Source organism: Limulus polyphemus, unplaced genomic scaffold (genome assembly GCF_000517525.1).
Source record: "Limulus polyphemus unplaced genomic scaffold, Limulus_polyphemus-2.1.2 Scaffold2235, whole genome shotgun sequence".
Classification (NCBI taxonomy): domain Eukaryota; kingdom Metazoa; phylum Arthropoda; class Merostomata; order Xiphosura; family Limulidae; genus Limulus; species Limulus polyphemus.
This window is the reverse complement of record NW_013667845.1, coordinates 104092-116548: the sequence shown is the minus strand read 5'-3', so window position 1 is coordinate 116548 and position 12457 is coordinate 104092. Positions and strand designations below refer to the sequence as shown.

At 36.3% G+C, this 12457-nt stretch overlaps 1 protein-coding gene across 2 annotated transcripts in view; it reads left to right on the top strand.

Moving 5' to 3' along the window:
- The window catches only part of LOC106466356, a 108173-nt gene that overhangs the window by 49076 nt on the left and 46640 nt on the right, over nt 1-12457 (top strand). The window contains exon 1 of one of the 2 annotated variants that reach the window (XM_013926636.2): nt 8689-9071. The exons of the other annotated variant lie outside the window; for it this stretch is intronic. The gene's annotated coding sequence lies outside the window, so the exon portion shown is untranslated. Of the gene's footprint in view, nt 1-8688; nt 9072-12457 lie in introns of those variants that run through there. 2 annotated transcript variants of the gene reach the window in all.

Here is a 12457-nt window from a genome sequence, read left to right as displayed (position 1 = left end):
CTCGTGTAGCTTTGCACGAAATTCAAACCAAACCTATTCTAAAGATTAGCATACGTTTCAAATCTAATAGTAAGCTAAATGATTTAAAGAAGTATTATATATAATCAAACTGCTACAACTCATTCGTGTATTCTACAATTCAACTACATAACGTACTAAGTTAATTTCTTCCGAGAATTAAAGCAGATTATTTATCTCAAATATGTTTCAATTCCAATCAAGCCTTGTCTCTTTCGATTTAGTAACTTAGTACTAAACTGGTTGTTTCAAAACTAACTTCAACCCTGAAGTCTCACCATTCTATCTTTAAAATATTAGCGGATATTAGTTGTTGTCATGGTTAGTAATGTAGTCTGTGCCCGTGATACGCAAACTGTGGAGTGCGGAGAGTCGGTAGGGGGCTCACATAACTATAACTATAGAAGCATGTTAATTATATCTGAAAGTACAGATTTAAAATTAAAGAATTTTAAAAATTACTGCTCAAATATTAATACTATTAAATAGTAGAGTAACAACAGTTAATACGGGAAAATGAACATATATAATATATATACACAGATGATTTATATGGGGAGCGGTGGGGGTCGTAAAAAATGCGTGTTTAGAAGGGGGCACTATAAGAAAACTTTACGCACCGCTGGTCTGTACCATCTACTCATCTCAGAACATTACGCATTTTGACTGAGAATCCCACTGAATGAAACTATAGATACTGAATACCTTAACAGTAATGTACACTGAATATTTACCCTCCCATGGCACAGCGGAATGTCTGCGGACTTACAACGCTAGAAACCGGATTTCGATACCCGTGGTGGGCAGAGCACAGATAGCCCATTGTGTAGCTTTTTGCTGAACTTAAAAAATACAATACTGAATATGTTGTGTATTTGCTATGGGCTGAGATTTGGAGACCAATGGTTTAATTAGAAATTTTAATGACTAAAACTGCTTTAGGTTTCGGTTACCACATTACAACCTCTAATGGAAGAGCCTGGAAAAACTCTTTCTCTGGTTGTTAGTGACCATGGTTTGGAGCCTGGTGTGTTATCCACTCGCCCGATCTTACTCCACAAGAATTTCAATTAAAAATCCACGGATGCTTTCCTTCTCAGGACTTTCCTGAAGACGGCAACAGATTAGTAGTCAAAAAGTAGGTTATAAACGAGTTAATGACTGGTATCTAGTATGAAAAGGAAATAATTAATAATTTGTCTTAGATGATCGTATAATCTATTTACCCTGATAACAGTAAGTACTGTTAGTCTACAATAAATGTTAGAACAAGAGTACCTACTACTAGTCTAAAATAAGTGTTAGAACAAGAGCAATTGCTGCTGATCTACAATAAGTGTTAGAACAAGAGCAATTACTGTTGGTCTACAGTACCTGTTAGAACAAGAGCAATTACTGCTGGTCTACAATAAGTGTTAGAACAAGAGCAATTACTGTTGATCTACAATAAGTGTTAGAACAAGAGTAACTACTATTGGTCTACATAGATGTTAGAACAAGAGCAATTACTGTTGATCTACAATAAGTGTTAGAACAAGAGTAATTACTGTTGATCCATAATAAGTGTTAGAACAAGAGTAACTACTATTGGTCTACAATAAATGTTAGAACAAGAGTACTTACTACTAGTCTACAATAAGTGTTAGAACAAGAGCAATTACTGTTAGTCCACAGTAAGTGTTAGAACAAGAGTAACTACTATTGGTCTACAATAAATGTTAGAACAAGAGTACTTACTACTAGTCTACAATAAGTGCAAGAATAAAAAGCACTTGAACGCTAACAAGCAGTAACTCGTTAAGTACAGCAACCGAAAAAAGATTGTCTCGGTTCATTAAGGTTGCCTTGACTTATTTTTTAAGATTGTCTATTCTCTAAGTCATCCTGATCATTATCTATTTTCTAGTCTTTATATAAATTTCAAACCGTTTTTTTAAATTAATTTATTTGAGGTCTTGTGTTCTACTTTTGTTTTCAAAACAAACGTGGGTATTCTATCAGAAAACTTATCTTATTGCCGTCTGTCGGTCAAGTGTGAAACGTATGATTACAAAAAATAACTATCTATTAGGTGTAAAATAAAATGTATGGCATGTTTTAGTACAATATAAAACCTGAAATAAAAAAAAATATTGTTTTTGATAATACTGAATGTTCAACAGGCAAACAAAATTCATAGAGCTATTTAAACGGTTGAATTTGGCCAGTACGGATGTTTGTAAAACTTAGTTTTAACTATTTTATTTCTAATGTCGAATTCACGGTTTAAATGATTTGTTAGCCCCCCTCCCCGGTGGCACAGCGGACTTACAACGCTAGAATCCTGGTTTCGATACCCGTGGTGGGCAGAACACAGATAGCCCATTGTGTAGCTTTGTGCTTAATTACAAACAAACAAACTGATTTGTTATGAAGCTGTTTCGTTAGCTACTTTGTTTACTCATTTATCGGAAATAACACGTCAACTGTTAGCTTATTCGAGGGCGTGGCCTACTGATTAGCTTGCCCGGACAGTGAATTCGAGGAATCGTGGTTCGCCTACCGCTATTGCAGATAAGAGTAGTCCAAGAATTGGCGGTAGGGCCATTGACTATCTGCCCTTCCTCTTGTCTGTCACTTCAAAACTGGGGATGGGGGGTGTATGTAGGTAGGCCTTTGTGTAGTTTTGCGCGAAATTCTGAAACAAACTGCTTTCGCCACGATTGGAAACCTAGAGATTATTTAGTGTTTTCTTTTTCATTTGTTAAAATTGCTATAGACTAGGAGATCGGTGTTAATTTGCGAATTTTTGTTTAATGCAGTAGGCCTAAAGAGGGTGTTGAAAATATTGTATTTTCTCAGCTTTGTTTAGTAGATATTCCAGAAAATAATTTAGTCACATGTAGATATTTGGGGTTTTTCCTGTGTTAATGTGTTACTTAGCCCGGCAAACTTACATTAGGATATTTTACTAGTATGTATGTTTAACTGATGTTCAAAAGCTCACCATGTGGTTACGTTATTTCTAAAGCTTACCAGATAGTTATTCTATTTCTATCAATTCTTGACATATTTGACTCAGTGAAGTTACTAATGGATATATTAATTATGCACGAATTTTGCTATACGGTCCACTTGGTATCTCAGTAATATCTTATACTAGTAGCGAGCCGCAAAAACATTGCAACAGTACTTCTTTAAATACAAGACTTCTAGAGTGATACAAAAGAATTCTAACCGCAGACACCAAACTCTTTAATGCCATTTGTGTTGGCCCGGCATGGCCAGGTGGTTAGGGCGCTCGACTCGTAATCTGAAGGTCACGGGTTCGAATCCCCGTCACACCAAATATGCTCGCTCTGTCAGCCGTGGGGGCGTTATAATTTGACCGTCAATCCCACTATTCGTTGGTAAAAGAGTAGCCCAAAAGTTGGCGGTGGGTGGTGATGACTAGCTGCCTTCCCTCTAGTCTTACACTGCTAAATTAGGGACGGCTAGCGCAGATAGCTCTCGTGTAGCTTTGCGCGAAATTCAAAAACAAAACAAACAAACAAAAAACAACAAAAGCCACTTGTGTTAGGCCTAACATTAGTTAAGCCTTTATTAAATACGTCCAATATTCGATAAAGAGATCAATCAACACTCTAACTTATGTACGTTTTTTTTGTTTTTTTTTGCGGTGGTAAGTTAAGGCTAAACTTTACCGTATTTCATACTATCGATAAATAAACTTTTGATGTTATTCTACGACCTAACGTTAGACCTTTTTAAAACTGATAAGCTTCTAATATTTTGTTGCAAAATGTCTACTAAAGTATAATTACATCCGCCTTTTGTTACATCTGTTCAAATGAAATACGCATGCATCCGCATTTAGATAGTAAGGACAGACAAAAACTGAGTATTATTATAATATATAGGCTCCTATGTTTTTTCTCTGTCTTTGTGCAAAGATATATTTAAATGCTCTTCATTCTATTTTCGGTTCGATAGTTAACCAATGAAGATGTCGTTTTAGTTATGTATGATTTTTGAAACTTTTCAGTCGATTTACTGTGGAATATATTAATTATCTGTGGTTTTTATTCTCCGTTGGGGTCAGTAGAAGGAATGTTGGCTGTTATAGTTACGTGTGTTTTTATCCCTTTTAGCTGAGCAGAGTTACAATGAAATATTTGGATTATGTTTAGTTTTTATTCTCCTTTGGACTCCGTAGAGGAATAGCAGGATGTCGTTATAGCTATGTGTGTTTCTATTCTTTTTTGACTAAATAGATTTACAAGCAGTATCTACCTTAGAGTTTTTTGCCGCCCTTGTCAGAGAAGTATTTTACTGCTCTAGGCAAGATGTAAAAGCTATCTGTTAGGTTTGTGTAGGTTAGGCTAACTAAATGACGCGGACGCTAAAAAAAAAGTACATTATTTTACATAATAGGTACACCATGTGTATTAGACCCCGGTGGCTCAGCGGTAAGTCTGAGTTCTTATAACTTTAAAATTAGGGTTTTTATACCTGCGATGGACATAGCACAGATAGCCCATTGTGTAGCTTTGTGCTTAACACCCAACAAACAAATCATTTTTTAAGGATATAACTTTGACATTTTCATTGAAATTCAAAATTTAGAATTATAAGTGCAAAATTTACGTATCAAAACGAAACAATAAAAAGTTTTCGTTAGAATTCATTTTACAGACTTTTAATGAAGCACACTATTGAACAAGCTCTTCTTTGAAGTCCACTGATTCAGCGATCTCACATTCAATTGGTAAACTGGAAATGTAACCTGTGGGTCGCGGGCTCGAATCCCCGTTCTACCAAACATGCTCGCCCTTTCAGCCGTGGGGCATTATAATGTGACGGTCAATCCCGCTATTCGTTGGTAAAAGAGTAGCCAAAGAGTTGGCGGTGAGTGGTGATGACTAGTTGTCTTCCTTCTAGTCTTACACTGCTAAATTAGGGACGGCTAGCGCAGATAGCCCTCGTGTATCTTTGCGCGAAATTCAAAATAAACAAACAGACATTTTAAAATTTCTCCCGTGAGACAAATTAATCGGGACTGAAAATTAACCGGACGATCTCAATTAACACGCTTCATGTTTAATTATGACATGAAGATCCCACTGGGTGAACCGCTGAAGTGTAGAAGTTACAACACTGTAGTAGGACAATACGCTACAGATCAACGTTCCACAAACAAACAATTCATATTTGTTTCGTCACGTCTTCAAAACTGAGCCCTAATTATTGAAGTTTTTGGCAGTAGTTGCCCTATCATACCAACAACCGTTGGTTCTTTTGTTTCAAAGTGTTCTCTAATGTTAACTTCATCAGAATCTACTTTAGTGAATTAAATTATCGTCTCTTCTTTGCAACGGATGTCTGTAATACAGTCCAATAGAGTAGCATTTTGTATTTCCAAGTTTGGAATTATTTTCTTAATATAATGCACCTTTAGTTTCGGTGTTCTCAATTTACTCAAATTATTTATCATTTCAACATCAAATCTGGCAAAAACTACGAAGAAATACAGAAAATTACCGTTCTTGTGTTCATCTAGAAAGTCTGAAGGTTATTTTTTTTTCGTTTTGTTTAAACTCTCATTTTCTTTTATTAGCAATTCTCTATCATTACGTCTTTTCTCGCTGTTCTTACATTTTACCGCCCAAGGCACATACGTAATTTACCTGTACGTTAAGGCCGACTCTGTTGTAAGGGAATATTTGAATTATGTGTAATTTTATTTTCCGGTTGACTCAGTAAGAAGAAAAATGGGATATTTTATGTACGTTGTTATCCTCTTTGAGTAGGTTCACAGAAGAATATTTGAATTACTAGCAGAGAGCCCCAAAACATTTGCGGTCAAATTAGTATATTTAGTGAAACAGCACTACTTTAATTACAGGATTTCTAAAATATTCTAATCGCAGACGCCGAAATCTATAAGTCCACTTGTCTTAAGCTTAATATTAGTTAAGCTTTTATTAACTATGGCCTCTATCCAATAAAGATATAAATTAACACTGTAACTTGTGTACGTTGTTTGCTTTAGTTTACTTAAGGGTAAACTTTATCGTACTTAATACTATCAGTAAATAAATTTGTAATGTTATTCTACGACCCAAAGTTAGACCTTTTTAAAAACTTTGATAAGCTTTTAATATGTTGGTGTGTAAAATGTCTGCTGAAGTATATTTGCATCCGCCATTTGTTTACATCCGTTGAAATGAATTGCGTACGCATGCGCATTTTCAGGACAGACAAAAAAAAAGTATTATGCTAATAGATATGTGATTTTATTCTTTGTATGGCTTAGTAATAAGAAAGGTAGTCTGTTATATTTACGTTATATCTTCTTTGAGTGTATTATATGTGGGTTTTTTCCCCGGTTGACTCGCTAAGACAAACACACACACACAAAAACAAAACAAAAAAAAACGCTGCCATGTTATTAAAGGAGTTTTAAGATCTGATTACTTTATATGATATTTTATCACAAAGCTAACTTCAAAGTATTTGTTTCTCGTTTAGGCTTGCTTGTTGTTAATCACAAAACTACACAATGACATGATTGTGCTCTGCCAACGAAGATTATCGAAACCTGATTTTTAGCGTTATAAGCCTCCAGACTTACCGCTGAGCCACCGGGCGGTTTCTTGTTTAATTAAATGATTTGTAAATCACTGACTTATGGAGACTCTTCTGACATAAGTGAGGTCCTCGCGGACCCTGTCCTAATTATCTTCTTGCCTAAGGACCTAAATAAAGTTCGTTTTTTAATTTTTAAACATTTGTGAAGTTTGAGTTTTTTAGAACATGTAAAGAGTAGAGCATCAACAACTCAGCCGCTTGGATACATGTATATAATTTTATATAAAAATGTCTGTGTTCTAAAAGGGCTCTTAAAAAGCTCATTGCGGGCCCTTGGCTGAAAATCTGCTATGTATACGTAACAGCTATAAATATGAGCTTTAGTTTGTTTTATTCTTTGTGCTCCTATACTCCAGCGTTGGCTGAGACTAGTTGTAAATTGTCATTGTTCTAACTCTATACTTCGGCGTTGGTTGAAGGTAGCTATAAGTTGCTGTTATTTTAACCCTATACTTCAATGTTGGCTGAGGTAACGATACTGTTTTAATCCTATCATCCAGTGTTGGCTGAGGCTAGCTGTAAGATGCTATTGTCTTAACCTTATACATCAGCGTTGGCGGATGCTAGCAGTAAGGTGCTGATGTTTTAACCCTATACTCCAGCGTTGGCTGAGGGTAGCTGTAAGGAGCTAATGTTTTAATCCTATACTCCAGCGTTGATTGAGGAATCAACGCTGAAGTACAGAGTTAAAACATTAGCACCTTACAGCTAGGAGGCTAGCTGTAAGGTGGTATTATTTTAACTTTTATTTAATAATAATCATGTAAGTTAAGGCCCCGCAGTGGCATAGCGGTATGTCTGCGGACTTCCAACGCTAGAAACCGAGTTTCGATACCCTATGTGTAGGTTTGTGCTTAACTTCAGATAAACATATAAGTTAAGTGTAGTGTGCTGAAATAAAAAACATTGTACATTTCATAAATGTTCACTTGAACTTGTGTAAACCTTGGTTGTGTACGTTTGGCCGCGCTATCTCACTCAAGTGAGTTGCAGATAAATATATCTTCTTAGTTATTGAGTAAGGGAGCGATATACATATAATATTATATAAACATATTGCTATTCAAAACCGTGAACTTCAGGATACGTTATAGTTAAATGTGCCTTAATAACATGCGTGAGAACGTTTCTAAACTGGTACAAACGTTCCCACATATGTGGCTACAATAGAAACCACATGTGTTGATGATTGTCATTTAATATTTGATCGCCAGCGCAAGATTTCTGTCAACGTTTTTTTTTTTTTTGGTGAATGTAACACACCATTTCGTAATGATTAGGTAACTAAGTTTACGTGTTTTTATAATGTATCTACATAACATTTTCTAGGAACTTCCGATTTGTAAATTGTTGTCAGATTTTGTTTCTTTACATGTTGATTGCAAGTTATTTGTTGGGAATTACAACTTAACGTATTTTTTAATACGATTGCGTGCTACGTTTTCTTTAACCAGAATTTCTGTCTCTTGTTTCGCTTACAAGTAGAAGACTTTGAAAATAGGCTTACAAATAGGAATACAATATGTAAAAATATTCGCCTAGGTTGTCGTATCTCTTCCGGTCTGATGAACCGCAATGTCTAACAAGAGGCCTCATTGGCACTGGATATAGCAGATATAGTGTGATTGAAAAATTATTACATTATTCTTTACTTTCACTCATTAGTAGTTATTTTTTTTTAACATACGTGTTCTACGTACATTGGTAGTTGACTTCCTGTACATATGTATATATATATATTCGTGGAAAGTTAGGAAATCAGGGAAGACATGTAAATATGCCGTTAGTACCCGGAAGGTGATGTTTAACATGTATGTAGCTGTAATGTACGTAGATGGGTGAACGAGTTACAGATATTCAATGCTTACTCGGATTCCAAATGCTATGACAGGGGCTAAGACAAAGAGTTCGAAGAAATCACATATCTCCTTTTGTTTCGGTTAATAAGCAGCGATCGTTCAAGCGTCTATAGTCACGTGGTTAGCTCTAATTGACGCCGATACCGAGTGAAGGTAGAAAAGTAGGGGAATCACGGCTCAACAAGGAGCCGGAGCCTCGATTTGGTCGGTTTGTTTGGAAACGTTGAGAGGAAGTGGGTACAGGATGGGGTTAGTGTTACCTCTACTAGGCCTACTTAGAGGCAAGCGTTAGTCGCGCAGCTCATTTAGCGGAGACCGTAGCTGCGACAGGCAGAAAAAAGATAACAGCGCTGAATCGTAAATATCAGTGGTCATGTTCAAAGGCCTTAGCTGTGCATCAAACGTGTGTTGGTTGTGCATTACAAACCTATTTCTCAACAAATAGAACGAAGCGTTAACAAAACAATCCAATATTTTTTAAATTGTTTTTCGTGAACTTACCAGTGAAAGTACCAAGAGCAACCGCTATGTGAACATTTTTGAAAATCGGCGAATTTTTTGTTGGTATGTAGAAAAATTTTGATTTACGTACATTTATTACACTGTTAATTTGTCTTTCCACATTGAACAAATATGTTATTGTTAATCAATACTTTTCTCAGTTACGCTATCTCGACACCCAACGTTTATTTCTATATATGTTTTATATAAAATACACTGATTTATTGATATCAGCTATATGATACAAATAATATTTTGCTTCCATGTATTAAAAAGGTAGTAAAATGAATTACTTTACGAATGTTATGTCTTTAGGTTTTGGTTTTTCTCTTTAGAAGTTTAGTGGGCCTATTGGCATGTGTTTTGCGTTAGACATATTTACATATATTGTTTGATTTTTCTGTGTTTCATACACTGGGGTGGTAAGCATGTCTAGAATGTGAATTCTGGGATTCATGATTCGCATCTCGTTGCTGCAAAAACATGCTTTTCACTTTGGGTGAGCCGTAAGAGTGATGTTCAACTCCCACTATTCACTCAGTGTTGGTGGTGGGTGCTGTTAGCTGTCTTCCCTCTAGTCACTATTCGCTCAGACAGGTGTTGGTGGTGGAAGCTGTTAGCTGTCTTCCTCCTAGTCACTATTCACTCAGACAGGTGTTGGTGGTGGGTGCTTTTAGCTGTCTTCCCTCTAGCCACTATTCATTCAGACAAGTGTCGGTGGTGGGTGTTGTTAACTGTCTTCCCTCTAGCCACTGTTGACTCAGACAGGTGTTGGTGGTGTGTGCTTTTAGCTGTCTTCCCTCTAGCCACTATTGACTCAGACAAATGTTGGTGGTGTGTGCTGTTAGGTGTTTTTAAACGTTTTACTTTATTCATTTTTTGTAAAAAGTTTCGCGGGCATTTCAATTTTCTCCCTATTTACTGCCTTAGTACCGATTTCCCAAACTGTGATCGTCATCAAAAGAGGTTATTGAGTATGACCAATTTTCCAGGAGTACAAGTCAGATAATTTATTGAAAACAATGACACTAACATGAAAAAAATGGCCAGTAGAGGAGAATTTCTAGAAAATTTTATATCAATATTCAGAAGACCTGCCTGGCGAATTACGCACAAGCATGCCGCCCCGCCATCCTCGTGAAGCCATTGAAATAAACAACATAACCTAGCAATTAAGGTGACATGGTATTTTTCTTAAATTTTTGATGACTTTAATTTTATTTTACAAGTTCGCATATCCTCATTTACTTACAGTATTAGGCTAAATGCCTAGTCGGCATTGGATATGGCAGGCATAATGTGGTTGACGTTATTCCATATTTTTTTTTGCTTTCAGTCATAAGTTCTTAGAAATGCATAAGACACGTGTGATGAAAGGGAAGTGACTAGAAAACTTCTTCCTGTGCATGTTATTGTTGTATTTCGTAATTATTTAGCCAAAGTGTGCGATTTTTCATCATAAACTCTGTGAAACGTTGTGAGCCGACCATATCCACTAGTTACTTTACCGCCCTAAAATTAAAGATCGTTTCACGAAACATTTTTTGAGTTTCATATTTCAAACCACCTGGTCGTTTTTGGACAGTTTATTTTGACTTCGAACTTTTGATAATTGAAAATATAGACTCTCAAGAAGAAGTATTAAACATTCAAGGTATAGGTTGACTTTTTTTTTTACAGTGAAAAATTAAAGATAATGTGCCTATAAAACCTAGAAATTAGACAAGACTTATATTAAAAGTTGAATATATTCACATTGGCTTGGTGGTTAGGACAACTGACTCGCAATCTGAAGCTCGCGGGTTCGAAATCCGTCCCTTAACACACTCGTCCTTTCAACCTTGGGGTCGTTATAATGTAATACTCAATCCCACTGTTCTTGTGTATGGAAGCACATTACTCTAATATAACAGTAAAATGAAGTGGTTTTATTTTGGGAAACATAGTCGACAGAACATTGGTCTGTCTTCAGGTGAGTTGGCGGTGGGTGGTGTTGACTAGCTGCATTCCCTTTAGTCTATCACTTCACAATTAGGGTCGACTAGCGCAAATTGTCCTTGAGTTGCTTTGCGCAAACCCCAAAAACTAACAAAATATTCATATATTTTTTCCTCATTTTAAAGGATATTCTTGGACGTTCTTCGTTAGAGAGTAGAATATAAAACATCCCCGATAACTAACGCTGTTCACACGTTCACTACAATGCACCAGTTCTCACAAGTACAGCCTGTGTTCGTATTGTGTGGTAGAATACCGTATTTGTGTAGAAACTCTTCTTAGTTAATGAAATTAATATAAATAGTTATCTTCCTAAAATACGACAACCTTGAAAATTTATCATTATTTGAGCATTCAGTAAGGTACAGAGGCACTACGAGTGACCTCAAAGACCTTGGTGAAAATAATTTAAAGCTACTACTAGATACAAATGAGGAACAAAACGTTTTTTTTTTTTGTTAATTAGATTTTAAGAGACGCTTTCTAGATCTTATAAGACTTTTTTTGTGTGTTCCAAAAATACAGTTTTTACGTTCTAAAGGTACTGATTAAGCTCATCAAATCATGTGGCTGGAGAAATGGGGTGTGTTGAATTCTAGTAGCGAGAAGGAGGATGTGCCTTGTTCTGAGACTGGAGAAGTATGGTGTGTTATGTTCTAGTCGCGAGAAGTAGGATGTGCCTCGTTCTGAAACTGGAAAAAATAGGGTGTGTGATATTTTCTTGTCACGAGAAATAGCGTGTATCTCGTTCTGAGACTGAATAAGTATACTTATCCAGTCTCAGAACGATATACACGCTACTTCTTCTGACTAGAACATAACACACCCTACTTATTCAGTCTCAGAAGGAGATACACGCTACTTCTCGTGACTAGAACATAACACACCCTACTTATTCAGTCTCAGAACGATATACACGCTACTTCTCGTGACTAGAACATAACACACCCTACTTATCCAGTCTCAGAACGATATACACGCTACTTCTCATGACTAGAACATAACACACCCGTGTGTGTTATGTTCTAGTCACGAGAAGTAGGATGGTTCTCGTTCTGAGACTGGATAAGTAGGGTGTGTTATGTTCTAGTCACGAGAAGTACGATGTGCCTCGTTCTGAAACTGGAAAAAATAGGGTGTGTGTTATTTTATAGTCACAAGAAATAGCGTGTATCTCGTTCTGAGACTGAATAAGTAGGGTGTGTTATGTTATAGTCATGAGAAGTAGCGTGTATATCGTTCTGAGACTGGATAAGTAGGGTGTGTTATGTTCTAGTCACGAGAAGTAGCGTGTATATCGTTCTGAGACTGAATAAGTAGGGTGTGTTATGTTCTAGTCATGAGAAGTAGCGTGTATATCGTTCTGAGACTGGATAAGTAGGGTGTGTTATGTTCTAGTCATGAGAAGTAGCGTGTATATCGTTCTGAGACTGGATAAGTAGGGTGTGTTA